The following is a 26,288-nucleotide window of genomic DNA, read 5'->3' on the forward strand; positions in this document are numbered from 1 at the left end:
AGCACACCCAAACACTGCAGAAGCAGGCAGCATGTCACCTGCTTCTGCTCTGGAGCAGAAGCTTTGACCAGACATTGTCCCCTGGAGCCCAACAGTCACGTCCTGTCCTGATAAGGCTTTTACTAAAAAGTCTAACACTGGAAGCAGTTCTTAAGCTTTCCTTTAGGTCCCCATTTCTCTTAGCAATGACCTTATAAAAATTCTGTATTAAGAAATCCCATTAATAATTAGCCCCATGTTATACCCAATGCTGTGATGAGAAGGAGATAAGAATTGAGATAAACCACTTCAGTGTGAGCAAGAAAGTATGTGAAGCCGCAGAGCCTCAGGGGTAATCTAGGCAGTTCTGCTGTGCCGCTCACTCCGAGGAGCTGGAGGGATTAATGAATAGATGACAAAACTGCAATTTGTTCCGGCCGTATTTATTGGAGTTCCCTGCTGTCTCTTCAAATGCTGGAACAAACCCTGCACACAAACAGTTAACGAGGAAAATGTGGCCATGTAGTCCTTTAAACAATTTACCACGGGGGCCTGATGACATTTTCCTTTAGTGATGTATACGGAAATTATTATTTGTGAAGATAACTTTGAGATTCAATGAGCTCTGTTTAAATGCAATTATGGTTCTTTTGCTTAGGTCCTCTTCTCGTTTCAGACTTGAAAAGGCCACTGTATTGACCCGTGTTGCAAATAATGAGCTGGGAGCTAGCAAGGAAAGTACCGCATTCACAGTTCATGTAAAACTAATCCAACGCCATTCAAGAATAAAGCAAACTTTTGTCTTCTCTCCATGTGTGCCACTGTAACACCAGTCTGCCAGGAAAAAAGATTTTTCTTGCCTGTGAGACTTTGTGATCATGTGGGGGATAAGCAGCTCAAACATAAGATTATGGTAGGACATAGGGTTTAAAAAGGCTACTGGAATCCTAAGATGTATAAATAGAGGAATAATAATGATTGTAGTAAAGTTATTATGGAATCGTTAATGGAAAAGTGTCTAGTTCTTATACCTGGAATTTGAGGATCAAGAGAACATCTGAGGGTTTAAGAAAACAACAACAATAAAAAAGGAAAATTATTTTTAAAACCCCAAAGATTACAGCAGGAGAGGAAAGGATCTGCCTCAACTTACCAAAGCTAAGGTCAAGTGCTAAAACTGGAGATGCATCTTCCACACAGGGGTCTCCACTTGGCCAGAAGGAATCTGTCACCCACAAACTCTCATGGAGAACCAGGTTACTCTGAAATCTCTATCACCAAAGTGACTGCTGCTGAGAAGGAAACCTTCCCTCTGATGAGCATTGCACGTTAACAGGTCAAACAGGTAAGGATGTAGAGAACGCTCTGAAGCAAGAGATGCCTTAGTTACTCCACTGCTATGAGTTACGTTACACAAAGCAGCTGTTGAGGCTGCGAAGAGGTACTACCTGCATGTGAAGGATGCCAGACCTTTCATAAGCCTGAAATACCTCCAGCATTATAGCAAAGAAAGAGCCAGGCTAGTTATTCTGCCAAGAGTGCACAGATGATGTCTGTATTGACACAAAGACTGGATCGCAGCTCCTCTTCCTAAAATGAGGAAGAATAAGAGAAAGCCTTGGTACATCAGTAACTGAGGAGAAAAAGAATGGCTTTAGTGGCATCTTACCCCACTTAACTTAGTCTTAGTTCTGTGCTGTTTTGTCTCCCAAGTTGAAGGACTTACAAACCAGCATTAAATGTAACACCTTCTTCAGTAAGAAAACACAAACCTTCCAGAGTGGACAGAATTGATGACAGAGAATAATTATACAAACCATTTAATTAAATGGCACAGATTCAAAGACAGGGACTTCATTAAATAGAAAAGCAGCCAATTCGAATCCATAAATAGTTTCCAAAGCATGTTCATTTTCTAGTGCCATTTCACTACATAAACACTGAGAGCAGTACCCTTGAGAAAAGGAGAGGCATAAATCAGGCCTCCAGTTAGGATAAACAGCAATGCCTGGATGTTATTATTTCTTCCCTCTAAAAATGTACATAGTTAAAGAATAAAAAAAGAATTTCTCTTGCTTGTGTGATCAACACATCTTTGCTTACTGAGCCCAAATGCCTGTAAGCACATGGAGACCAGCTAACACTCTTGGTAGATGCATGCACAGAGCCCACCTGCAAAGTGGGCAGCACCTGCAGACAGAGTGAAGTTTGCATTGAGTTGGAAAGCGAAGTGTGCAGAGCGAGGTGTGATGGCTTGTCCAGGGCAGTGGGGTGCAAGGTGCACCATGCCACCAGGCTGCAACAGCAGCAGAGCAGAGCGATGAGACTGTTTGCAACAGGCTCACCCTTCGTACCTTCTCACCCGGCATTTACAAAGGCAGCGGACCACCAGCAAAGAGATGCAGAGTTCAGGAGAAGCCTCTGGGGCTTTCCACCTCCTTTGTCAATCTTACCCTTAACAGGAGAACCAACCTGTTTGCTTGTTTTCTTTGAGGAGTGCCTGCCCTTCCTGCACATCCCTCAGTTCCCATTATCCACCCCAGAACTCCATCGTGCTCCGATGCTTTGCCCACACACGAAAGCAGAACTGCATCTGCCTTTGGAAGTATTTCTGTATCATTCACATCACTTTAGTGCCTGACTAGCCAAATTACAGCAAATTGAGAAAGAAGGGAAAATAAGGAGGCAAGCGAGAGACATAGGAAAAAAGAACAAAGGGATACTAATGAAAGGGAGAAGTAAAGGGGAATGAAGTTAGAAAAAGGAAAGATTAAACCAATGCCAGGGAAATAGAAGTTACCATATAAACAACAGCTTCCTGAAACACAGTTTAATTAAATATGATAGTACACAGTAATTTTGTTTCTCTAGCTCATTAGAACATGGGGTTGTTAATCGCACTTATTAACAAGGCAGAAGGTCAAGTAGATTTCAGGCTATTTTCATCACTGAATAGATGGAGAAATGGGGGCTGAGCAAGAAAATTAATCAGCCAAATGACTTGCTGCTGAAACCCTGTGGCTGGGATTAGGGTCCAGTGTTTCAGCAAACACCTCTTTCCCTGTGTTAGCTGCCAGAGTTTAATGCCATTGCAGAACAAAAACAACCACCAAACACAAAACCAGAAAACCGAACACATAGAGGCAAAAACCATGCAAACATGAGGAAAATAATCTCAGTGCAACTTTGACTGCATTTACCTAAGGGGGAAAAAGTGACTTCCTGATACGCTGATTTAGAGATGTGAATAAGCAGCACTCTGCTACGAGCCAAGACATGCTGCCTCACCATCAACTCCAACTGCAAATGCATGCTCTGAGTCTTGGGATAACATTAAAGCCTATGTTGTAGTCATCACTTTAGTAGTTTTTATATCTCTATACATCATCACACTGTACTACACCTAAACTGGGACATTTCAGCAGCATCAGACTTAAAGTTATAGCCATGACCAGGTTTACTTCTGTACTGGGACCGAACCAGCAGCCTCTTATCAAGTGAGACTGATTAAATGTTCAAACAGCTTCTTTTCCTTACTGCTTCACTCTGCAATTTCTCACTATTTTTAAGAGCAGCCACAGCAGAGATTAAATGTCCACGATATCACACTAAAAACACTTCAAAGACGCAACTGGAAGTTATTCTGCTTCTGCATTAGAACCTCCTTGAAAAAGCTCCTGGTCTGAAGAGATAACAGCACAGCTTTGATTTTAAGCCTTTTGTATTGCTTAGCGTGTTTGTGTATTAAAGTGACACAGCCTGAAGTTTTCAGATTTCACGGCAAGCCTTCAGACGACGAAAAGTACATACCTTTTCATCAGGAGTATGTAGCAAAGCAACTTATGCAACAGAGCTTAATATTTTGGAAAGTTCCCAAAAATATTCAACCTTTAAGTTCCCCGAGTTTAAACAGAAATTTAAGCAAACTGAGCCAATGTTTCTAAAGAAGAACAGATTTGAAATTCAGAGAAGCACAATATACCATAAGGCTGGTCGTGCTTTCATTTCATGGGGAGATTGCTGTTTTGCTGAATGGCAAGTGCCGGCAGTGCCCCAGGACCTGGACCATTGCTTTAACCCATCGACCTCAGGCACATGAATCCAAACCCTTCCACTTGGGTACGTCTGGAGGACTGCTTCCTATGTGCCTGGCATATTAAGTTTGTTGAAATCTGTCATGCACATGCCTCAACTGAAGACGAATGAGCCATCACCACCCTTGTGTGTCCTACACACAGAAAGGAAATCTCAGACATGGAGAAAGTACATGTTTTGACCGTGGTTGTACAGCACACTGAGAGAGGAGCTGAAAAGTCAGACCCCCGACGCATAACCATCACCCCATGGCAACTTGGTGAGTGCAGGGCCACATCTGACAGAAAAGTTCCTTCCAGGCTTATTTGCAATGGAGTTATTCTTAAAAAGCGTGTCATGTATACGCTGCAGTCATCAGCTCAGGAATAGGTACTTGTGCATCCTTTACTCCAGGAAAGATGCATCACCTTTTTGATCATCACTTTTCAGCACTCCAGCACTTAATGCATCTTGTGAGAAGAATAATATTGCTCAGATTTTCATCAGAAGCAACAGTAAAGTATAATATGGCTGTTCCCTATGAACCAGATTAACACGGCTAACAAACAGCTTATCTTACAACCTTCGCTTTCAAAACCTCATTGAAATATCCACCTCTTGTGAATAAATTACTCATATTTTTCTGATTCAGTTAGCTGACAGCCTCTGAGGTGTATAGTTGGAAGTTGGTGAGAACAAGATTATTTTCTCAGCAAAAAGGGCTGGTAGCAAATCTTTCTTTTCCTGTAACTGTTTTTGATTATTTTCTGTATTCATTAATTTTTTTCTCCCAAACTCTAGGCACTGGGTCTCTTTGGTAAGATGCTATGCTCTGTCTTTCAGCCTGGTGCTGTGCCCTGATTTCAGTATTTCCCCCCTGCGGATGGACGAACTCTGGGTTTCCCTCTCCCCTCTTCATTACCTGTACTCCACCTGTACAAGTAGTATTCTCTCCCCTGTTGTTTTTTCCATGACGCACAACTGATGGAAGATGTAAGAAACTAAAGCACACTGAGCTGGACCTATGTGCCACAAATATGCTCCACTAACAGAGTCTGGATTGCTACCAGAGGCACATACAGTACTGTGCACTGAACATGAAAGGAATACCATCCCCTGTCCCAAGGATTTAGAAATCCCACCTCTCCTGCAGTGCATTTCCTTGCTGTGATATAATTCTAAGCCTCTGTAAAATAAACAACTTTCTTCCCCCTGCAGAATGCTTGTATTAAACCAACACGTTCATCGTTTGGATACCCTACATCCGAGCTTGTGCTGTGCCTGGTACAGTTTGAGGCAGAAGCTACGTACAGATTGCACAGCAGAAGCAGATTTGCTGAGAGGCACAAACAAGCAGATGTATTTCAAGGTAAAATTTCTAACCATGCAGGTGCCATCAAAGAAAACAGAGCCCAGAACAAAAGAGGCAGATCAGCCCCAGAACTTGGGGATGACTCTCAGGTAAGGTCACATGGGGTGAGGTCCCTACCGACACCTTTCCCAGACACCTCTGTCCACACCACTGTCAGTAACTTTACCACCACTGACACTGTTGCTTTCCTGAAATTTTGCCTACTTTAATGCCACTCTCTCTTTTTTTATTTTACCCCTGCAGCTAATTATTCCATCTGGATCTTTTTCACAGCATTATTCCCATCCCACCTGTTATTTTCCAGAAGAGTTTCAAAACGGTTGTCCAAGGCAAGGCTCGTGGCCGACTCATAGAAACCAAATCAGCTGTGATCTTTACGCTGATGACTTGCCAATCCACCTTGACTCTCCAGAGCTTTCTGAACTAAAATCCAAGTCAGAGAGCTTTAACATTTACTTGGGGATATTCACACAGTGGTGCAAGATAAAGCAGTGGAAGCATAGCTCTTAATCTTCTCCCACAAGTTTTTCTCTCATCCTTTTATCCCAGAGACCAGGAGAACCCCAGTATTGTTCTTAGAAGGATGTATCCAAGGTGTTATCTCTGTCTTGGCTCTGTTTACTATACTTGATAAGTAAACCATGTCTAAACCTTCTCAATTCTTCCAGCACATCCTCTAAAAATGTAGTTGCTTTTAAATCCATCTAGGTAACACGTTCCTTCCAGGCATTGCATGGTCTCAACTACTGCATCACCCTTCATGCTGCCATCTAGCTTCATTTCTAGCCATTCAAAGTGCCGCTGCAATACTGCTTCTCCGCCAATGCTACTGTAAATTTTCTATTTTGAGCAGAAGTACAAACTAAAGAGATGAACTGCGGTGAAACCGAAATAGAAGAGCAGAGTGGAAAAATATGCTACCTAAAGTGTCTCAATAGATCAGGACAAAAATGTGAGAAAATAATTTAGAGCAGGAAACTGCTGGAGTCAAGGCTTTCTGCACCAAGAAGTGGGCTGATTCTTGGCGACTGAAGTTGGGACACAAACAGAGAATGAGAAAACATCTGAAAGAATCCCAGTGCCATGAGTACTGTTGAAAGAAATGGTGGCAACACTGAGCAAAAAAAGGATAAAACAGGATTTAGGAATGTTGTGGGTGTGACAGAAACTAATCTAAATAGTGAAAAATAAAATACCAACAGGAAATGTTGGGGGAAAAAAACCTGGCAGACACACAGTGTGTGGAAGACTGAGAAACCGGTTTTGGAGCCAACATACTGGTATAGTGCTACAGCCGAAGAATAATGAGATTACTTTGGGAGAAAGTATATGCAGGGAGGAAAAGGGTAGACAAAAGGGAAGCCCAACCACAAAAAAGCTTGTTACAGAAAAGATAAATTTTAAGAGACACCTTTAAAGATAACGTCGATGAAGAGGTTAAAAGGAGCCAGAGGTGCTCGAGGCACTTGGTAAATCAGAGAACATCATCAATTGCCTAAACATGACTGCTCAACACTCATTCATTACATTCCCTTTCAGGGAGATGGGTATCTAAAGATCGATGCAGCTGGCTACACTTACATACAAAACATCACCCCATTTCCCCACAGAGAAAGAAAATCATAGATTAGAAGTTAATGCTGCTGCTAAGAGCATCACCAACTTCTGGGAGGCTTTCTGCAGGCAAATCCCCAGGTTCTGGCATTATTCAGTGCCCTGACAGGTATTAAGTCACTACATAAACTTAGAGTCTATCGATTCCCTGTTTTCTGAGAAAAGCTTATTTGGTTGGGATGAGTACTGATAAGACCACTAAGCTGGACTTCACTCAAAAAGAAACTTGCAGTTAAAGGTAGCTCTGCCAGATGCAAAGCAACGTAAAAAGCCCAGAGCCAATCCCTCTTTCGGTGTATACGCCAGCTCAGTAGTTCAAAACCAGATTAGTTTGCCTTGCTTGGCCTTTTGATTGAATCTTGGCTATTTTTAATCCATCCCATTATAGAAAGAAGAAAATCTTCTGCAAAATAAATACTGAGAATGAGCCTTACCTTAAAGAGCTACAGATATTTATATATAAACCCCAAAATATTCTAGAATGAAAATGCATGCACCTGAGAGCAAATTAATCCGATGAGCTAAACTGCACGCACGTTTGCTTTGTAGGCAGAAGTGCTGCTTTAAGGAAACATCTCATTCTGTTTCCCACCTAAGAGGCTCCACAAAATGTCAGAACAAAATACATAAGCAAAAAGCCCAAGAAAATCTAATAAGGGCTATTTCTGAACTTCTTATCTCAATTTCTGAGTCCATAAACTCCCTTCCCCTTACATCTAGATGCAATATTTTCCAAAAGAGTATTTTAGTGAACTGGTAAATCAAATTTGCAAGAGCAATGACTGTGGGAAATCACGATAAAATGCTTAACATTTCCTGACACTTAAAAAACTATTCTCTTTTAACAAAATCTGTTCTTCCAAAGTTTTCCAATAAACTCTACTGCTTGGAAATAAGGTAGAAATCAAAGGGGATGATTGAATTCAAATACAAAATTATGTAATGAATGTTTTCATTAAATACAATTATGAGAGATTGTATTTTTGAAGGACTGCAGATCAAACTACCAGAAAGTGAAATCTTAAATCCCAGCAATTAAAGTAATAAAGAAACAAAATTGAATTTGGCTTGATTTTATTCCACTGGGTAAAAAGCTATTTCACAGGGACATAATTCATCACCTACATCCATACATCGGTGTTCTGGAGAGGTTGTAAGTAAATATCTTGGATTTCTCTTCCTTGAAGGTTATCTTGGCCACTATTCAAGTTTCACATACACATGAGGAACTACAGGCTATTTTTTGGTAGCAGTATGATCTCTATCCTGCTATTTTTATGTCTCGTTGCCATGCTTTTGCCCTTGGCCTCTTTGCACAGCTTTCCCACTTTTATTCCTCCCCCAACTCTCACTTATTTGACATCCTTTCTTAAAGCATCTAGTTTCATTCTCCTTAAACTCCTTAAAATCTTCAACAACCTAGAATTTATGGGCTCAACTTTTCAACATAGCCTAGACACTGTGTTACTCAACCTCGTGTTCCCACTGTATATTTTTTGCATAATGAGGCATTTTGAATATTAAAATATATTTCATAGATTTTCTCTGGCAAGGGCTATATGATATGCTAGATATTACACTAAACACACACAGAATAAATAGAACAGTAAAACACAGCTGCATCTGAAAACCAACCTATGTGCACTCTTCAAGTACCACATGACTGGGGTGGTATTAAAACTTCTTAAAATAATTTCAGATGGTACTTTATATGCATCAGCAAGTTATGCGTGATAGAAAAGGCTGTTACTGGTGGATGCAAGACAAGGGATAGACTGGTGGGACCCAGAAACAGTCCCATGACTGAACTCCAGGTTCTGACTCAACTGAAAAACCAGGTTTATACGCAGGAACACTTCAGCCAGCCCCTGAAGAACCTCAGCTCCTCGGGGCAAGAGAAAAGGCATCCTGGACCATAGGCTAAACTGACATTACTATTATATGGACCACAGTTAAGCTGAACACAGACTTCTCCAGTTTAGGGAGGCAGTAGGGGATGACTACAAAGGAAAGGCTGGTACATGCTTGGCAGACGCCTTCAGCAAGAGGTGACCTTGCATCCTCTTGCCTACGGTGCCAACAGATGCTCTGTTATTGTCAACAGGACACTGCTGCCTGTGCTAATGAATGTATGTACGCGGTGCTGGCCTGAGCTCTAATGTGTGCCCATGATATCGCGTCTGCCCCCGAGGCCAGTGACCCCGATCTCCCAGGCTCTCTGAGTGGGTCTGACACCCTAACAGCTGAGCAGAGTAGAGGCCAGCTGGTACAGTGAGGTGGTTTAGAAAGGTTTCCCTCTGCAGTCGCCAATGGCACCTTCCTACCAGAACTGTCCCATGAACTGAGGATTGTCACCTAGAAGCTGAGGAGAGCATCTACATGCAAAAGCTATCAGCTGAAATCTGGGGAGATTCCAATTGGACACAAGAGGAAAATTTTTCACAATAAGAACAATCAGCCATCGGAATCATCTCCCCAGGGGAGTGGTGGATTCCCCAACATTGGACTCATTCAGCTGGACGGGGTGCTGGGCTTGTCTAGGCTGTGCTTTTGGCAAGGAAGGTTGGACCAGATGATCCTTGAGGTCCCTTCCAACCTTGTGTTCTATGATTCTATGACGATTCGATGAAATCAAGTCTCACACATCCTGAAAACAAGTCCAGCCACCCAGAAGGGCTCTATGCATTAGAGGGCACGAGTAACAGACCTGGATGTAGATGGAAACTTCAGTAAAACTCTTAGTAGAGTTGCTTGTCCAGCTCAGCCTCGTTAATGGCTGGTACAATACTACTGAGAGAGTGGAGCAGTATGGATATATTCCCTGCCACCTCCTGGGTGGTGTGACCCATGCCACAATTGCACACGGCAGCCTTCCCTTTCCTTCACCCCAACAAAAAGAGTCCAACAGAAAGTACGACACTAATGGGACCTGAGAGTCAATTCAGCCTCGGAAACTCCAGCATGGCATGACCACAAGGAGGGCCAATGGAGCTGCTAGGTATTTTCTGTCTTTTCATTGCTGATTCCTGTGCTTTTTTATTGGTGGCAGCTATTAGCCTTTCTCAGCACTACAGATCAGGCATTACGTAAAATAAAATATATAACTACAGCGTCAAGCAAAAATGCTGTTAAAATATTTGTATAGTTAGGTGTCCAAGAAGTAATCTGACTTTCACTTAAAAACCAAGTTAGAAACCCATTCATTCAAATAACGTCTCTTAGTGGTTTAGCATCACGTACTTTTTGTAATGAAATCAATTACAAGAAAAATCTGTTATTCTCCTACCAAATATTGCCAAAATAACATGCAGATTGTTTCTTTCTAAAAGGACTAACTTACTAACTTCACTAACTTACTTTAACTTTGAAAGTGACCTAATAAAATAATTACCATGCAACTTTATCTGAGTATTCATCTAGAAAATGACTTGAGGTATAAATACGACAGGGAATTCAGGGTAAATCACATCTTTAATGTTTGGCTCTCTGGCTATCCTGTGACTTTTTTCCTTTTCATTGAAGGTGTCTAGCATAGAAACAAATGTCACATTTGGCATTTTGAATTTTTAATAAAACACCAAATGTTATAACCATAAACAAGGGAAGCAAAATCTTTCCCTTAATTATTTCCATAACTTTGCTGAACTTTCTCATATTTTTGGTACCTCTTGATCAACCCTAGCAGTCACTGGCGACACAGGGGAAACCCAGCGCAGGCAAACCCTGCTCTGGCTCTGCATTTAATGTTTCTGCATCATGGGAAACTGCAAGAGGGAATGCAAAAGGTCTCTCCTGGTGTAACAAGACCACCAGTTTCCCCACAGAGCCCACCAGTGGAAACTAAGCAAACAGATGACAGCTAGAAATCTGTAGAATTGCATTCTGGGTTAATACACAGAAATAATTTCATATCCCTAGTCAGTGTCTGCTTTGCAGTGTTGACCTCTTCCTCTGCAGAAAACAAACACGCCACTGAAGAAACTATAAAGTGATTTTTTTGAGGAATGGGTAAGTAACTGGAAAATATCAAAGAATTCCCACTTCCAGGCCTAAATCTCTGCAGAAGTTGCAGTAGCAGTGCATCTCGAAAAGACTTTGTATCTCTGGTATAAATAAAATCTATTCTGTGCTGATCCCACTGCCTTTTCTGACCAGAATAAATACTTCAAAGAATTATCTTGGATTTAAAACCAGGGTATTTTGGCCCATCTGTAGGCTATGTGGCATCACTGTATGTTGCAGCGTAAAACCCTGCTTGGAGCTTTACTGCTGGTTTGCCTCATTCTGAGGAATTAAAGAGCTCAGCGAGGTCACAGAAAGACAAAACCAAGGATGTGTAGTTAAATCACAGTCACCGTTTGCACAAAAGTTTCCTGGTAAAAAATATAGTGACCATAATTAAAAAACTTGTGTAATTGAAGGAACACTGATTATGGCCAGCAATGGTCTGAGCACAACAAAATATCTGACATATTCTTAAACTTTAGTAAAAGGACAAAGCAACATCTTTGTACTGCACAGAACACAATAAACAAATAAAAATACAATTTGGGGGTAATTTACATATAGCTTTTAAATAAAGTGTTTGGAGCATCCCATTCCTGGAGGTATCACATTTCAGGGGATACTGTAATAATTATGGGCATCATAATTTAATGAATTCCTTCACAACTCCATGTATGCAGGCTGCAGAAGGTAGATGTAGAACTGAAGGAACAGAAAGCAACTAGTCAGTCTACCTTAACTTATCATTCATAAATCAAAATAATACCCACTGTATTTAAACTGCTGGAACAGAAAATGCTTTGTGAATAGAAACACACACACCCCCAACCCACCACACCCCCTCCCCAAGTTTACAGATCCCCTGTCAACAAGGAAGCGACACGAAACATTATGAATGCCAACATCCTACCTAGGGCTCTGTTTGCAGAGCTATTTTAGATGGGGGGAAATTTTTTTACAAGGTTCCTCTTTGATGTATCCCTTTTAGTATTATCTTAAGAGACATTTTTTAGAAGTACTGTTCATCACAGAAGTGGACAGGATGTTTGTACATTTTGTATTTGAAAACGGAATTATTGTATCCTGGAACAAATAGCAGTGCCTGATGTTGAAAACACATGCCTTTCATGGTGGCTGCCAGAATAAAAGTTGGAATAGCATTCAACCCATGACCGGAGGAAAAAGCATTCCTGGTCCAAAATCCACCTCCTGGTAGGTTTTCACAGTCCCACTGACATCAATGGTCTACAACCACGCAGAGACGCGGCTGGGACCTTGGGAAGCATGCGCTGCATACACTAAAAAAAGCAACGTTGGTATAAGATTGGAAAAGAACAAGCTACAAATGATTGCAAACCCAAGAACCTCTTAAAATGCAGCTGGTTTGGGAGAAGAAAGGACGTGGAAGACAGCAGCGTGACTACCACTGCATTTGCAACTGATAAAACACCAACTCCAAGAAAAGCCCCACAGCCATGATTTTGTTGTGGCAGCAGAAATGCTTCTTTGCCTTGCTTTCTTCCCATGCAGATGCAAGATATGCTTGATTTAACAGTGAGTTATCATCAAAAGGGAAGTCCAACTCTCTCCCACCACCAGGCACACGTTCCCGTGTGACTTACATTACATCCAGCAAAAAGGCAGCCAAGGATGGCATTTGGATTGGCTGAGTGATCTGACTGAAAGCTAACTGTGGAAAATGAAGGACTGGCATCTGTTCTTCAGTCACACAAGTGACCTGGTGCCAGGCTAATCCTGAGGCTACGCAGCACCAGAGGAGTGGTGTACCCACCACCGCCTCTCAGGCTGTTACTCTACCCGGGGTCATTGGTAGTGTCAATCACACTGCCATCCAGGAGGGAGAGCATGGGCTCGTGACTCTCATCTTAAATATCTCAATATAGTTATAAAATTGCCAAAAATGCAGAAAAAAAAATATATGCAAATAGCAACTTCTAAATCTGTATAATTAAAGGAAAGTAACTTCACATGCTACGTATTAGTTTCACAAACATCATCTCCTTCCCTCCCTCTTGCCTTTCTCCTACTCAGCTTGGCCTTTCCTGATTATTTAAGATACTTTCTGATGAAAAGCATCTCAGGCTGCCCATCAGGGTAATAAGCAAGTTTGGTTGGTTGGTTGTTTTAACTCTCCCATCTTATTTATTTCTCTCTGGAAGAATTTTGAAAGTGTTTCCCATTTTCTTTCTGTAAGACAGCAGTGGCAAATATCGATTCTGTGTTAATTTCATTCTGCATTAATAAGTTCTTCATTACCTGTTCTTACGACAGAACCGCTGAAAGGTCTGTGCTAATAAATCCCACACCATCTCTATTGCTTCTCATATTACAACATCTCTGCGAGCACTTAGAAATATTCTTTCCAGCTTTGCTTCCCTTGCCACTGAATCCAAATATCCTATAATGAACAGTTTTCTCTAACAATAATATTTACTGGGAAGGGACTTGCCAGCTTTTAGGAAGAGTCTTCATATTTCTGTATCCAGCCACCAGCAAATTTGTAACACTTAAACCTTTTCATCATCATTGCTAGTGTTAGTTTTGTCCAAGAAAGCCTCCAAAGGAGTATTAGCTGGACTGAAACACTGGATTGCTCCTTGGTACTTTTTCAAGATGCTAATTTCCCAAGTATGCCCAGAATACAGAGCTTTGTTGTGTTTTAATAAACTGTATTATTTCTTAATTGCATGGTATGTTACGCACTTACAATGTCCAATGAGATGAAAGCAATATAAAGGCAAATCAACTTAAGTGAACACTTTACACAAGTTATCTTTATTTTCCTTTCAGTGCAGCCTCAAGGATTTGGAAGGAAATGTGAAGAAAGAAACACAGAAAAGCGAGTTTGCCCAAAGGGCCTGAAAGCAAGCAGGGGTGCAGCATAGTCGTGTGAGATTCGAAAAATATTCTTTACAGAGTGAGCAGCACAAGAAGAAATCACAGATTTATTTCACAAATTTCAGTGGGAAAGGACTAGGAGACTGGAAAGCCAGTACCCCGGCTACAGTCTGCACAGAGTACACATACCTGCACAGAATGTATACATGCTTTTCTATTAGCACAGTGCATTCACAAAGCTGGTCTCTACTAACCCCTCCTTCATGAAGGACAAGAGCAGCGAAGTCCAAATATAAACCAAACATTCAGTAGACCAGTGCTAATACAAGAATTGCTACATTTCTCCTAAATAAAGAACCAGAGACTGAAGATCTTAAATGAAGGAGATCTATCTATATATATATATGAAGAGATCAGCAGGTGTTACGAAACAGTTATCTCACTAACTGGAAGGATTTCAGGGGTAGTGACATTGGTATACTTCAAATAACTGCTGACAGCTGTAAAATATAATGCACTGCACTAGGAAAAAAAGCAGAAGAGAATAAATCTGATAAAAGAATAAGAAATTAAATGAGTAAGTGAAGAAAAAGTCATCTAGTGCAGTTAGGAAGGTCACTACATAGAAGAACAGATAAAGGCACAGCCGGTTAACTCACGGCACTTGAACAACCAACAAAGGAAAATGAAAGGAGGAGATGTAAGAGCAACCTGGCTCAGCAGCAGGGCTGGGAGATCTCAAGGAACAGCTAGGCTATGTACAGCAACACGAAGAGCACTGAGCTGGACTGCAGTCCTCCAGCCAGACCTCTGCACGGCAGGGCCTTCAAAGCCAGCAGGAGAAAAAGGAGATCTGGTGGAGGACAATGGGGTATCAGCTGGGACTCTGAAGGCAGATGCTGTCAGCCTCCTTCAAACAAGGGGATGTGTGACCCCTTGTAGATTTTTAGAAGGTTCAACTGGAGAAAGATACCTGATGTAAACAGCATATTTACTAACTTTGTTGCTGTGTAAAAGCCATCAAGTCTGCAACCAGAAGGACAGAACAAAGTAAATCAAAAGCAGTTATGACAAGGTCTCATATATAGGCTGATTCCTAAGTTTTACAGCAAAAAACTGCAGGGACTTCGAAACTATAAACCTGGAAACCTGTCCAGTAATGGCAAACTGAGTAGGAAATTACTGAATAACACATCAGAAAACTACCAGTATGGGTCGGTGCCTACGACTAAAGTCCTACTGGCATTTTACTACCGAGCAGGCTCTTAATTTACTTACGGTTCCCTGCACCGCAGAAGGAGGTTTGTTCTTCATTTCAGTTATAATGCATGTGATGAGGGGGAATCCGGCTTTCAGCTCTGGTTAGCAGCCTAAATTACTTCCTTGTTATTTTAAACAATTTTGGCTAATTCAGGCTAACTGAAAGAAGTTGCCCTCCAAGTACGGCCGTCTGCACAACTTGCATAGACCACGGCAGTGTTTTGGGAAAAGCCACAACATTATTAATAATAAAGGATGAAAATAGGAAGGATAAAGAAACTTCTGTTTAACATGAAATAAATGCAAGTAACTACCTCCACATGTCTAAATTGTTATTCCCCTCATGAACAGCTTTTCACAGCTTATTGAAATTCACATATTGTCTCTGCGGTAGATGTAGCATTGGAAAAATAATTACAGAAGATGACAAATGAAGTAAATTATACCCAAACTGTGGCTATAAAACAAAAAAGCTGTCTGCTTCATGTCTGATGTTTTGAGGTATTTTTAAGACTAGAAAGTTCAGAGGTTAATCCAATAAATATAATGGTATTCGCCAGTTTCAGAACCCATGTAACATCATACTTAAATATACCACAACCCGCAGCATCTGCAGAAAAATGTAATATATCCCAGCAAAGGGAAACTCCTGCTCAAAGCCCTTCTAGAAAAAGACTGCACAAGTGAAAATTTAATGAACTGACTGCAGAAAAAGGATTTTTAATTTATTATAAGTCCAGACTTGCTTAAATGAAATAGCTGCTTAATTCTAAATTCTTGGATACTGGGTTCTGAGTAAGATTAAAATCTTGAGAAAGGGGCAAAGTCAAGTTTGGACCTAAGGAGGCTCCTCAGAGCAGCAGAGATGCTTGTTTGGTGATGATGATGCAGGTATCGATTCTGATCACGTTATAAACATCTCAGAGCAGCTCCTGACTAATCACAGGAATGATGGCACTAATGTACTAAAAAGCAATTATACCTTCTTCTGCTTCCAGCAGGCATATCTACAAACAGTTGGTATTTATTACTTATTCTCCACTTCATAAAATATGGGTTATCATAGAAGGGAAACAACAGCAGTGTAACTATTGTTTACATCTAACCCAGAACTAGTTTTATGTTCCAGAGGGAACAGAAATTAAACCACCAGAATTATGGAAATGAAAATACAAACTGCTTGGCACAAGGTATTACTTACTATAGGCAAAGGTTAGCGTTACTGTTTACTTTACTGGCATACCTAAAGGCTGAACCCCAGGCAAAACCGGGAAATAAGTTGTGACTTGCGAAGGCAGGACATCTCTACTTTGAGATTTCCTCTCCAGGGAACAAGGGCAAGGGCACAGCACCGTCCTGTCACTGTCCTCAGACATCCTCCCTCATGCCTTCAACAGATCGGCAACTTTAAAAGTCTCCTTCAGGAGTATGAAGCTGAAGATGAAATCACAGCCATGCATTTTAATTTAATCAGATGAAATTATTTTTTTCTGCTGTTAATGTGAAATTAGCATCACATTGTACCTTAAACTGCCACTGGGAAAGGAAAAAAAAAAAAAATATACAAATTAAATCTAAAGCTACAGCTAGTAACGTGAATAGCATAGAAACTGAGCATATGGGGGAAGAGTGGAATGCACTACAAGGACTGGAAACTTAACCCCAGCATTTCTGAACTTAGGGGATTATAGCCTTAAGAATTCTCTTTCATCCTGCTTGAGTGTGGGTTTTATAAACATCCTTAACACATTTAAAGCAAAATAGTAGATTAAGTAGCATTTTCCTACACTCTCTGTATTTGTGAGTGCATACATCTCTTTGCAGTTGCAGTTTATTGAGCATATACTGTACAATATATAAAAATTGTTAATCACAGGGGATTTTATTCTTGACAAAAGCTAAAGTGGCCGAATTGCTGCTGACGTATGGCTCACATGCCAAGTTTTTCTCCCTAAATTTACAACGGCATAAACATTTAATAAATAAATTTCAGAACCATAATGAAAACCTTAGCACAGAACTGAAGTAAGCTGTAATAGAGTTAAGATTTGAATTTCAGATGTAATTTTTGCTTCAATTGTGAATGCAAAAACAAGTATGAATACAGAATTAAGTATTTTGAATGTATAAGCAGTATTTCTAAATGCAAATGAACTATAACAGAGACCAAAGGCTACACTGTGGATACTCCTGTAAAGCACTGCCCACACAGAGCAAAGCACTGACCACATAACTATTATTTCTGCTGCTGCTAACATACAGAATTATTTTTAAAAATCTGCAAGATTTGTTTCCACTTCAGAAATCCTTCATGCTAAAGAAATTCCAGTTGCCTCCCGGTCATGCTGTCACCCTTTGTTAGCTACGGCGAAAGGAATTTGCATGTCAGAGTAAGGGGTGAAATTGTGTACTGGCTTTTGAAGTCCATTTTGGATTTTTTTTACAAAACTGTGAGAGCAGTTCTGCTCTGAAAGTTAGAAAGAAACGTCTGGGAGGGAGAGCCCGGGCTGCTCCCCAAAGAAGACATCAAGGCAGTGGGGCTCGGTGGTAGTAGAGACTTTCTTCCACGTCCACAGCTCTCCAGTCACCTGCCCAAGAAGAAGCGGCAGCTGGTTGAGCAAGCAAGACAGCCACCCTACCAGCAATCAGGCAGATCAAGTCTACCAAGTAAGGAGAGCTATGCAAGTTCTGCCAAAGGACAACAAAATCAGAACATCAAGCAGAACGTATTGAAATCAAACAGTAATTCTGCACTGCTATTACCTGGGAAATTCCAAAATGAAACCTGAAAATGACATTGCTGCAGGTTGGATGCAGACTGTAAAATCAGTCTACTGAAGCAGTCCTACTGTGCTATGGGTTTGCTGTGTCTCAGTTATTACTCAAGTCAAACCTCTAACATTTTTGTAGATGCTACTTAATATATGTTACCTCCACTTAACAGAAAATAATTACAGGACAGTGAAAAGAAGATTTTTTTTCTTGGCTTTTTTTTGTTTGTAAGTAAGGCTGCTGCATTAACACCAGTCATGGATTTCCTCGAATAAGGAAGACTAACATTAAGGCATTGCAGTAAGACAAGAACAACTTGCATCTTTTGCCACAGTAACAACTACTGTAGCAGCCTGCTACTTCTCCGGTGCTACTTTTGCAATGCAATGTTTAAAAACAGAGATGAAATTTTTTACTCTACAAAATCACTCTGAAGATGGAGCACACAAAAAGTGGAAGAAACAGTCAGGGCTGTAGTTCCAAGCATGAACAACCCTGCACTCCCCTCTCGTAGCCCACTCTAGCTCACGGCCCTTCCTACTGCATCCAGAAAGCTCTGGTCGATGCTCCAGGAACACCAAAGGTGAGACTAAAATGATACACGTGCACGCAGAGCTAAAGCACAGGTGAAGTGTTGCTTCAGGAGTTTCCTGCCCTGAATGCGGGATTTCTCCACCTATCCATACACAAGCACTGACAACGAACGGCATTTGGCGATGGAGGCTGCAGGCGGGTTACTGCCAAACAGGCCCAGAAGTGACCTGTTAAAGATGTGTCTTATAGTAACGCACCACCCCTTAATGCCAGTGAAATGAGGATGTTCTCAGGATCTCTGACACGTATTAATTCTATCAAAAATTTCATAAAAGTTGCTTGTACCATTTACACTTCATTCAGGAGTGTATTCTAAGGTAATGCTTTGAACATTGTAGACAATATTACATCAGTATAAACAATATATGCTATAACATATAAATACACTTTCTATACATATTATAACATTCATATAAAAAATATTTTCAGCATATATACCACTAGGCAAGTGCTACACAAGTTCTTGCTTTACCTACATTGCAACAAAATTTATCTTTCAAAAGCTGTTGTCTAAAAAGTCAAATCAGAGAAAGGAAAAACTGTTTAAAGATAAATGATGCACAGCCATTTCCAGGAAAGCTAAAGAAGGGCATAAAGAAAGATGCCCCTCTTTCTTTTTTATTATGAGAAACCCAAACAGCTTGCTTTGTTGTTTTTGACACAACAGTAGCAGTTAAAAAGGAAATTATTTGTTTGGGTAGGTTGGGGGCAGGGATGGTTGTGTTTTTTGGAGCCTTGCTGTTCCATCGTCCTTGCAGGCTGATGCAAATCTGAAGCCTGGAAATGGCACAGAGAAGACATGATTTGTTATCCCAAGAACAACATTCATTCTTAACTGTTGCCAGAATCACTTGGAGAAGGACCATTTTCTTTGCTGCATTTGTCCATTTTTTTGCGATGACGTACATACTATCAATATTTATGTCTGCACTGTACATGTCTTTGATGGGACCAAGAGAAACATTATGCACTGATAAGGCTTTAATCTACACAAGTACATTTACAGAGACCGTGCAACATCATTACTGCAAAAACAAAATAATGTGCTTAAATACAGTTGCTGAAGTCGGTACGCTGAATATAAAAATGACAAATCTTGTGTATATAGAATCACATCCACAATAAATCCACATTACTACAATCTGTTTTAATAAATTCTTTATCAGTGCAAGTCTAGCATTGGGCTTTATTATCTCACTATTCAAGATACGCATACACACTAAATCCGCTTCATAATCTTGGCCCTTAGCTTTACACTAATTATTGATATGGGTCCACCATCTCAAGCCTCAGGATGGAAAACATTACCAATTACTTAGGCAAAAAGCAACGCTACCCAAATGGATAAGGGTCAGCTATGCAGAAACGTGCTTTCTATTGTCCCTGATCAGCTTTTACAACCAAAATACCCCCCAAATTGAAGGGTATTGCAAAACTCACCCCCCCACAGTGGGCTGCTTTCATCTACATCCTCTTTTATGAGACAAAACAACACTTTTGAAGCCTCCATTTAACAAGGAAAGCCTACCAAAGCAAACATTTCACTGCACAAACAAGTTCCCACCTGGAAAAACAATACAAAAAAAAACCAACCCTGAGCGATGTTATGTACCTTAACACAATCCTGCTATACTTCAACTAGGACAAGTAGTACAGGAACTTGTAAGGTATAAAATACGTGTGCACACAGGCTGAACAACATAAAAACCGCTCTTTGAACAGTCTGAATAACAACAATCAGTGCCAAGACGACTACAAGTTTTGGAGAAAAACTGCTGAAATGACACTTGCTCCAAAACAGGAGAGACAGGTTCCTGCAGAACTCCAGGCTTCAGCCAGGCTCCCCACTTCTTCCTTCATCTTGCAGTTTGTAGGCTTACAGCTGGTTTTGCCTCATGGAATGCACTTCAGCAGCAGTGACCTGTTTCAAACTGGTATCGCTTAGTCACTATGGTGTAGACAAGCAGAAGGCATATTTAGTGACAACTACCACCGTAATTGCTGACAGCAAAGAGCTGATCATTTGCCACGAGGTAAAAAAAAAAAAAGTGTCACTTCTTTAAGCCACTTTTTAGAAACTTTAAAACCTCAATAATTTACTCCTACCTTCCTATCTGAAGCGTGTTGATCAGCAGCTCCCATTCCAGTGGGAAGCTGTCCTTCCAGGAGGAAGCTGTCAGGCTGATTAATATGAATATAAAATTACACTATTAATAATACCCAAGGACAAATTTTTGCTGAATATAAACTGTCATAGCTGCTCCACTGAATTTTAGACTGCAAACTTCCATAAACTCTATCAGTAAAGGGATGCTCCCCTTCCATTTTCGGGAGCCAGGAGAAATGCTGAGGCAGGCAGGGCATGTGGGGAAGCGTTTGCACAATAGAAATGAGGAGAGGAGAGGACAAGGAGAGAGAATAGCTCGGAGGAGATCTACCTCTGCCCTTTCTGGGAAAACAGGGGGAATAAGCGCTGCCCTCCCTTGCTGCAACACCACAGCTGGGAAGGTGTGTAAGAAGGAAGGAAGCCTGGGACAGGATGGTTCAAGGCAAAGGTGATCTCATGCTAACAGAAAATTCATGCATTCCATCCAAGTTCCACATATCCAGGCGGCCCATGATACAAACCTTGGTATTTCTACCACAGAAGGTCAAACCCCAACTTATATAGATATGCAACTATATGTGTACACCACAGCAGTCTCTCAGTAGCCACCCATAAAGAATTAAGGGAGAAACTAAAATAATAATTAAAAGGCCAAAATAAGAGGATGTAATAATTTCAGTGAAGTCTGGAGATTTTTAAAACACTCTTGTGAATTTTAAGGTTTGGTACTACTTTGCTGCCTGTGGTTCTCCAGCTGCTCCCCCTTAGGAACACAACTGTACAGATTCTTATATATTAGTATATTCAGTATAGTACAATATATCTCACCCATCACAGTCTACTTGACAAGACATATTTTCCTACAAAACATGTATGGAAGATGAGGGACAGTTATTCATAACTCTGTTTTATGGGTACACCTCCTGAAAGCACCTTTAATAATGTACTATATTTTGATCTTCACCAAAGAGATACAACTCAGTTGTGAATGCAAGGTGTATTTTATATTTATGACCTGCAAGAAACTTTGTGACAGACCTCTGCTGAAAATAGAAACTGGAAGTAGCTGCCACCAAAAATCCATAAAGCAGGGCACCCACTTCATTTCAAGATAATCATTGGACCCTATTCGATATTGATGCCAGGATGTTGGAGCTGACGAAGAGAAGAGGAATTTCTGATTTAATCTAGCAGTCAGTTCTGGTCAGTGCATGCAAGAATAGTTTACTCTATATATATCCACACAAATGGTCTTCAAAGAAACAGCTTCAGCTGCAAATTAACCATGACGTTTGTCAAGAACAGATAGTCTAGCAATCAACTACAAGCTATTTCAAGAGCCAAATTCTTCTACAAACTCAATGCGGGGTTGAATTTGTAACCCTACAGCAGGGTTAGATCTCAGATGCAAATCTGGCCATGCATTTGGTGCTGAAAAGAAGGTTGCCAGATACTTTCTTCCCCAGCCCCTGCCCTCCCAAGACCTGGATATGAACGGCCATCAGGCGGACCAGAAGCCATGTCACAGCTTTTACTGCAGTGAAAGCCATTAACACAAATGCTTCCCTCAAGAGCACAAAAATAGAAATATATTTCTATTATTGAAAGAGATACGTCTTGCATGGTCAGCAAATGCTTTCACGTATTCTTCTATCTCACCTCCAGACTAATGGACCGATACCAAAGCACTTTCCTTTTCTGCCTTCTCAGCTCCTCCACGATAAATATTAATGGCAAAGTATGGAGTAAACATTCAAGCGATTCCTCTGCAGCTACTTCAAACTAAATAAACGCTTTAAAGTATTTTTTCCATCAAATCTTTTCCTCTGAATATTTTCTGGGCCTTCCTTGGGTTTATTCTAAGTGATATTTAAAGGCTCATATAAAAATGGGTTTGATGTTTGTGCAAAGCTGCCAGGCGTGGGGACAGCAGCTCTGCAGCCTCCATGGCAAGTGTGTTCTGGGGAAGGAAACTGCCATTTGTCTGAAACCTCTCTTGGAAAAAAAAAAATGCCCTCTGAGGGGTGGTTTTGCAAGGTGGATTGCACCTCTGAGCATTCAACCTCCGGGCACTGAGGTCTGCCAACACAGCCTGTTCACCACCAGCAATCTCACACTATGAGTAAAGGATACTCCTCATGCCCCTGAGAAGCATTTACAGAGGTCACGTGTCCTGTGCGCCTGTATTGCAGAAATACAGGTAATACATTCAAGGCACAGTTCTGTTAAGTATCTATTTGCAAGTGTTATGTTTATGCTTCTAATAAGGGATGAAGGCAACATGGATGCCTGTATCTGACTTGAACATCTATTGGCAATCACTCAAACTGCAGCAATATCGCACACTCAGCCCTCCACATCACTGTGGAGCTTCTATTCTTTCATTGAGGCTTTTCAGGTTACATCTTTCCTTCCTATAATAAGTAGAAAATTAATTAAGTAGACTAAGGCAGTATCTCTGTCCTTCCATAATGTACAAAATACCTGTATGGTTTGAAAACAGCAGCAAGGCACAATATTTTCTACTTTCCTCCTCCTCTGAGCGGACAAGACATTCTGACAAAGAACTCACTCCATGCTACACAGTATAAAATAATCTAAATCCCCAAGTAAATGTAAAATGAATACTCTCTACTCTGCACATTCTAAAAATAGTTCACATGTACATTATGCTATGAATAATTCCTCAGTTTAGGAATACTGAAGTGCCTTTTAAAATTTAGACCATGTAGTCTGCAATTTGGACAAATGATATTGCTAGGGGCACTTCTATTCAGAAAGGGTAAGCCTGTATAATTTTCGCTTAATAGCATTGTTGCCAGTGCTCCATTTTTCAGGATAATTTGCTTTCGTTGATATAATACTTTACACATCCATATCCATGGAGAATACCAAGGCGGTGTTTTCCATTCCTAACTCACAGATATCTTTATACCTCCCAATTACTGTACCCTAAGTCAACAGAGAACAGGATAATCTTGTACCATCGGTCTGTCCATAAGGGATGGGGGGACTGAGCTGCCAAGGCCAGCTGAGACCAGCGTAATGAGGGAGGGGGAACTGTGAGAGAAGGAGACAGCAGTAGCAGCTGCTTCCATCAGCCTGGGTCACCCTGTGTTGTCCCTGCACCCCCTCCACCGTGCCAGCAAGCAGCCCACCTCCTCAGGAAATCCAGTCCCCCACCACCATTCCCTGCTCTGGGCTCACACAGACCCCTGCGGCACTCAGAGCCGGGCCCTGTGGAGCTGCCCTCTGCCCCGCGCAGCCCCAGGGCCCAACGCTGACCGCCAAAGCCCCTGCCTTCGCCGGCCGTCGCAAACATCCTGCAGCTCCACAGCTACCTCCACCCAGCTGGGACTCCCTCTGCCTCCCGACCTGCATCGCTCAGCCCCGCAGAGCCAGCAGATATGCTCAAACCAGTCTTTCCTAATGGCTGCAGCCAGGAGGCACAGCCCTCCTTTCACTTCCAGACTTCATCAATCCCCTGGGACATGTCCGGTTCGTGACCTCAGCATGAATTTTTGGAAGTGGACTTCAATGACTTGTTGATACCTATGTTTTGCAGGTCATCACATTGAGACAGTACAGCTTAATCTGTGAAGATACAAAGCATTCGCAACTTCGTTTGAAATAAAAGTAAAATTAAAAAATAATCTTTGAAATCTGTGGCCACTATGTTGTTGGGCTCTAGAGGTCTCAAACAGGAATCCAAAATGTTTTTGTATTTCAGTCTGCCCATAAAGCAGCATGGGGAAACAAATTTTTTTTGAGAGACTTCAATTAAAAAAAGCAGGGTAAATATGTATTTCAGATGTAGACCGTATCACTTTGTAGATGTATAAACACAAAATAATTGTTGTAGTACAAGATAGACAAAAGATCCTTGAAAAACCCACTTAAATTGGATAGAAATAAACCTGGACACCTGTTTGATTCACCAGGTTAATTAGGAACTTGTTTTACTTGCAATAATTGCATATTGATCATAGCAATTACTGCTGATGAAGCTGGAGAGGTGGTTTAAACACGTGCCAGACAGTGCTAATAACACTGATTTCATCCTACAGGGGCTGACCACTATGGAAACAAAAGCCTTTTTAAGATGAAACTCTGCTGTTACTTGCTGAATTTCTCATCTTGATGAACTTAACTCACAGCTACTTAGAAGCAATTTAAGAAGAGTCATGCTTTAACTGACAGCTAATTGCCCAAGGGCTTAATTACTTCCTTATACCTGAAGTTGGACACTTCCGACTATGTCATTAGACTATGTCATTTAAAACAGACCTCTGTGACTCAGAGAATATCATGCAGTGCTGCGTCATGCAACGAAGCTCAAGGCAAATGCACCCAGCTTGGCACAAGCAGTGGGACAGACACTTGGGGCCACGCTTAAACAGCTGAAAATACACCACAGGAGTTCTCGGGGAATGTATGTCTTTGGCTATGGCAAACAAAACCCCAAACTCAGTGAGCATTTTTATTTAGAAAGCAATATCCAAGTCAAAAGCAGTGACATCTCTTCAGGCTGATGTACTACCGAGCGTTCAAGCTGTCGGTGAGCATTAACAAGTCAGATTATTCAACTCGCAACAAATTAAAGAATAGTGAGCATTTGTATAATACATGCACCAAAAAGGACTATAACAGTAATGTTACTTCCCACAGTCTTTGCATAATAACAGTCTTAAAAAGCCATTCTCTGTTCATTTATTCTTTTCTTCTGAAAGCCACAATTATTCCAACAACTCAACATGCTAAGCCCTAGCAATTTGTAAATGAAAAACTGAAATGCCATTCACCAAGACAGGCAAATTAAAACAGACTATATTTACCATGCTGTTTGTACAAAATGAAGGAAAACTGCATGTTTACCTCCCTGAACACAACTAAAGCAGGCCCAAAGCTGTAACTTCAGCTGCTTCTGGAAGTTATTCATAGCGGCTCCTGTCAAACAAGTTTTTAAAGCTTTTATCCCTTTTTAAAAATCTTAAACTCCTCAATAGAAAAAAGCCTATAAACTTAAAATTGCCATTATTCCTACCAGATGTTGCGCTTAAATTGCTAAACGTTCATTAAGATGTTGTAAGTGTGACTCTAAATAAATAAATAAATAAATCACTCTCTATTTCAGGCCACCGAATAATAAAATCAACCATGTACAACTAATTGGGATATGGCACAGAGAAATCAAAGAAGTGAGAGAAAGCACATGATGCTGAGGGGGAGGACACCTGGGACTTGGGGCTCTTCAGGCAAACAGCTCTAAAATGGGACCTGTATCTCCTTGAATACGTATCTCTGATAATTAATTCCTGCTGGTGATGGTGGAGGAGAAATAACTTTATTCCGTTCTGCCATCGATTTTCTTTTCTCTTGCCCTATAATCATATACGTCAATATCACTTTGGAGTACCTAATAAAAACACACATAAAATCAAAGAGACAGATTAAAGACAGCTCAAACAATATTAATCCATAATCTCTTTTCTCGCTGCATATCCAGGATCAGAAGAATTTATCGTGCATGTGTCTGTGGTTTTGTTACAAGAGAAAAGCATGTAAAGAGAAAGGTTTAAGTTTGTTCTGAAAGAGTAGGACTTACAGGGTATTCGGTTATTCATGGCAGAGAATTCTGTAGTAAATAATAAG

The 26,288-nt window shown here is 40.9% G+C and overlaps 1 protein-coding gene across 5 annotated transcripts in view; it reads right to left on the bottom strand.

The window, feature by feature from the left end:
- Positions 1-26,288, bottom strand: part of PPM1L (protein phosphatase, Mg2+/Mn2+ dependent 1L) — a 111,065-nt gene that overhangs the window by 46,905 nt on the left and 37,872 nt on the right. The gene's annotated exons all lie outside the window — the stretch shown is intronic.

The sequence above is a fragment of the Phalacrocorax carbo genome, chromosome 7 (genome assembly GCF_963921805.1).
Source record: "Phalacrocorax carbo chromosome 7, bPhaCar2.1, whole genome shotgun sequence".
Classification (NCBI taxonomy): Eukaryota; Metazoa; Chordata; class Aves; order Suliformes; family Phalacrocoracidae; genus Phalacrocorax; species Phalacrocorax carbo.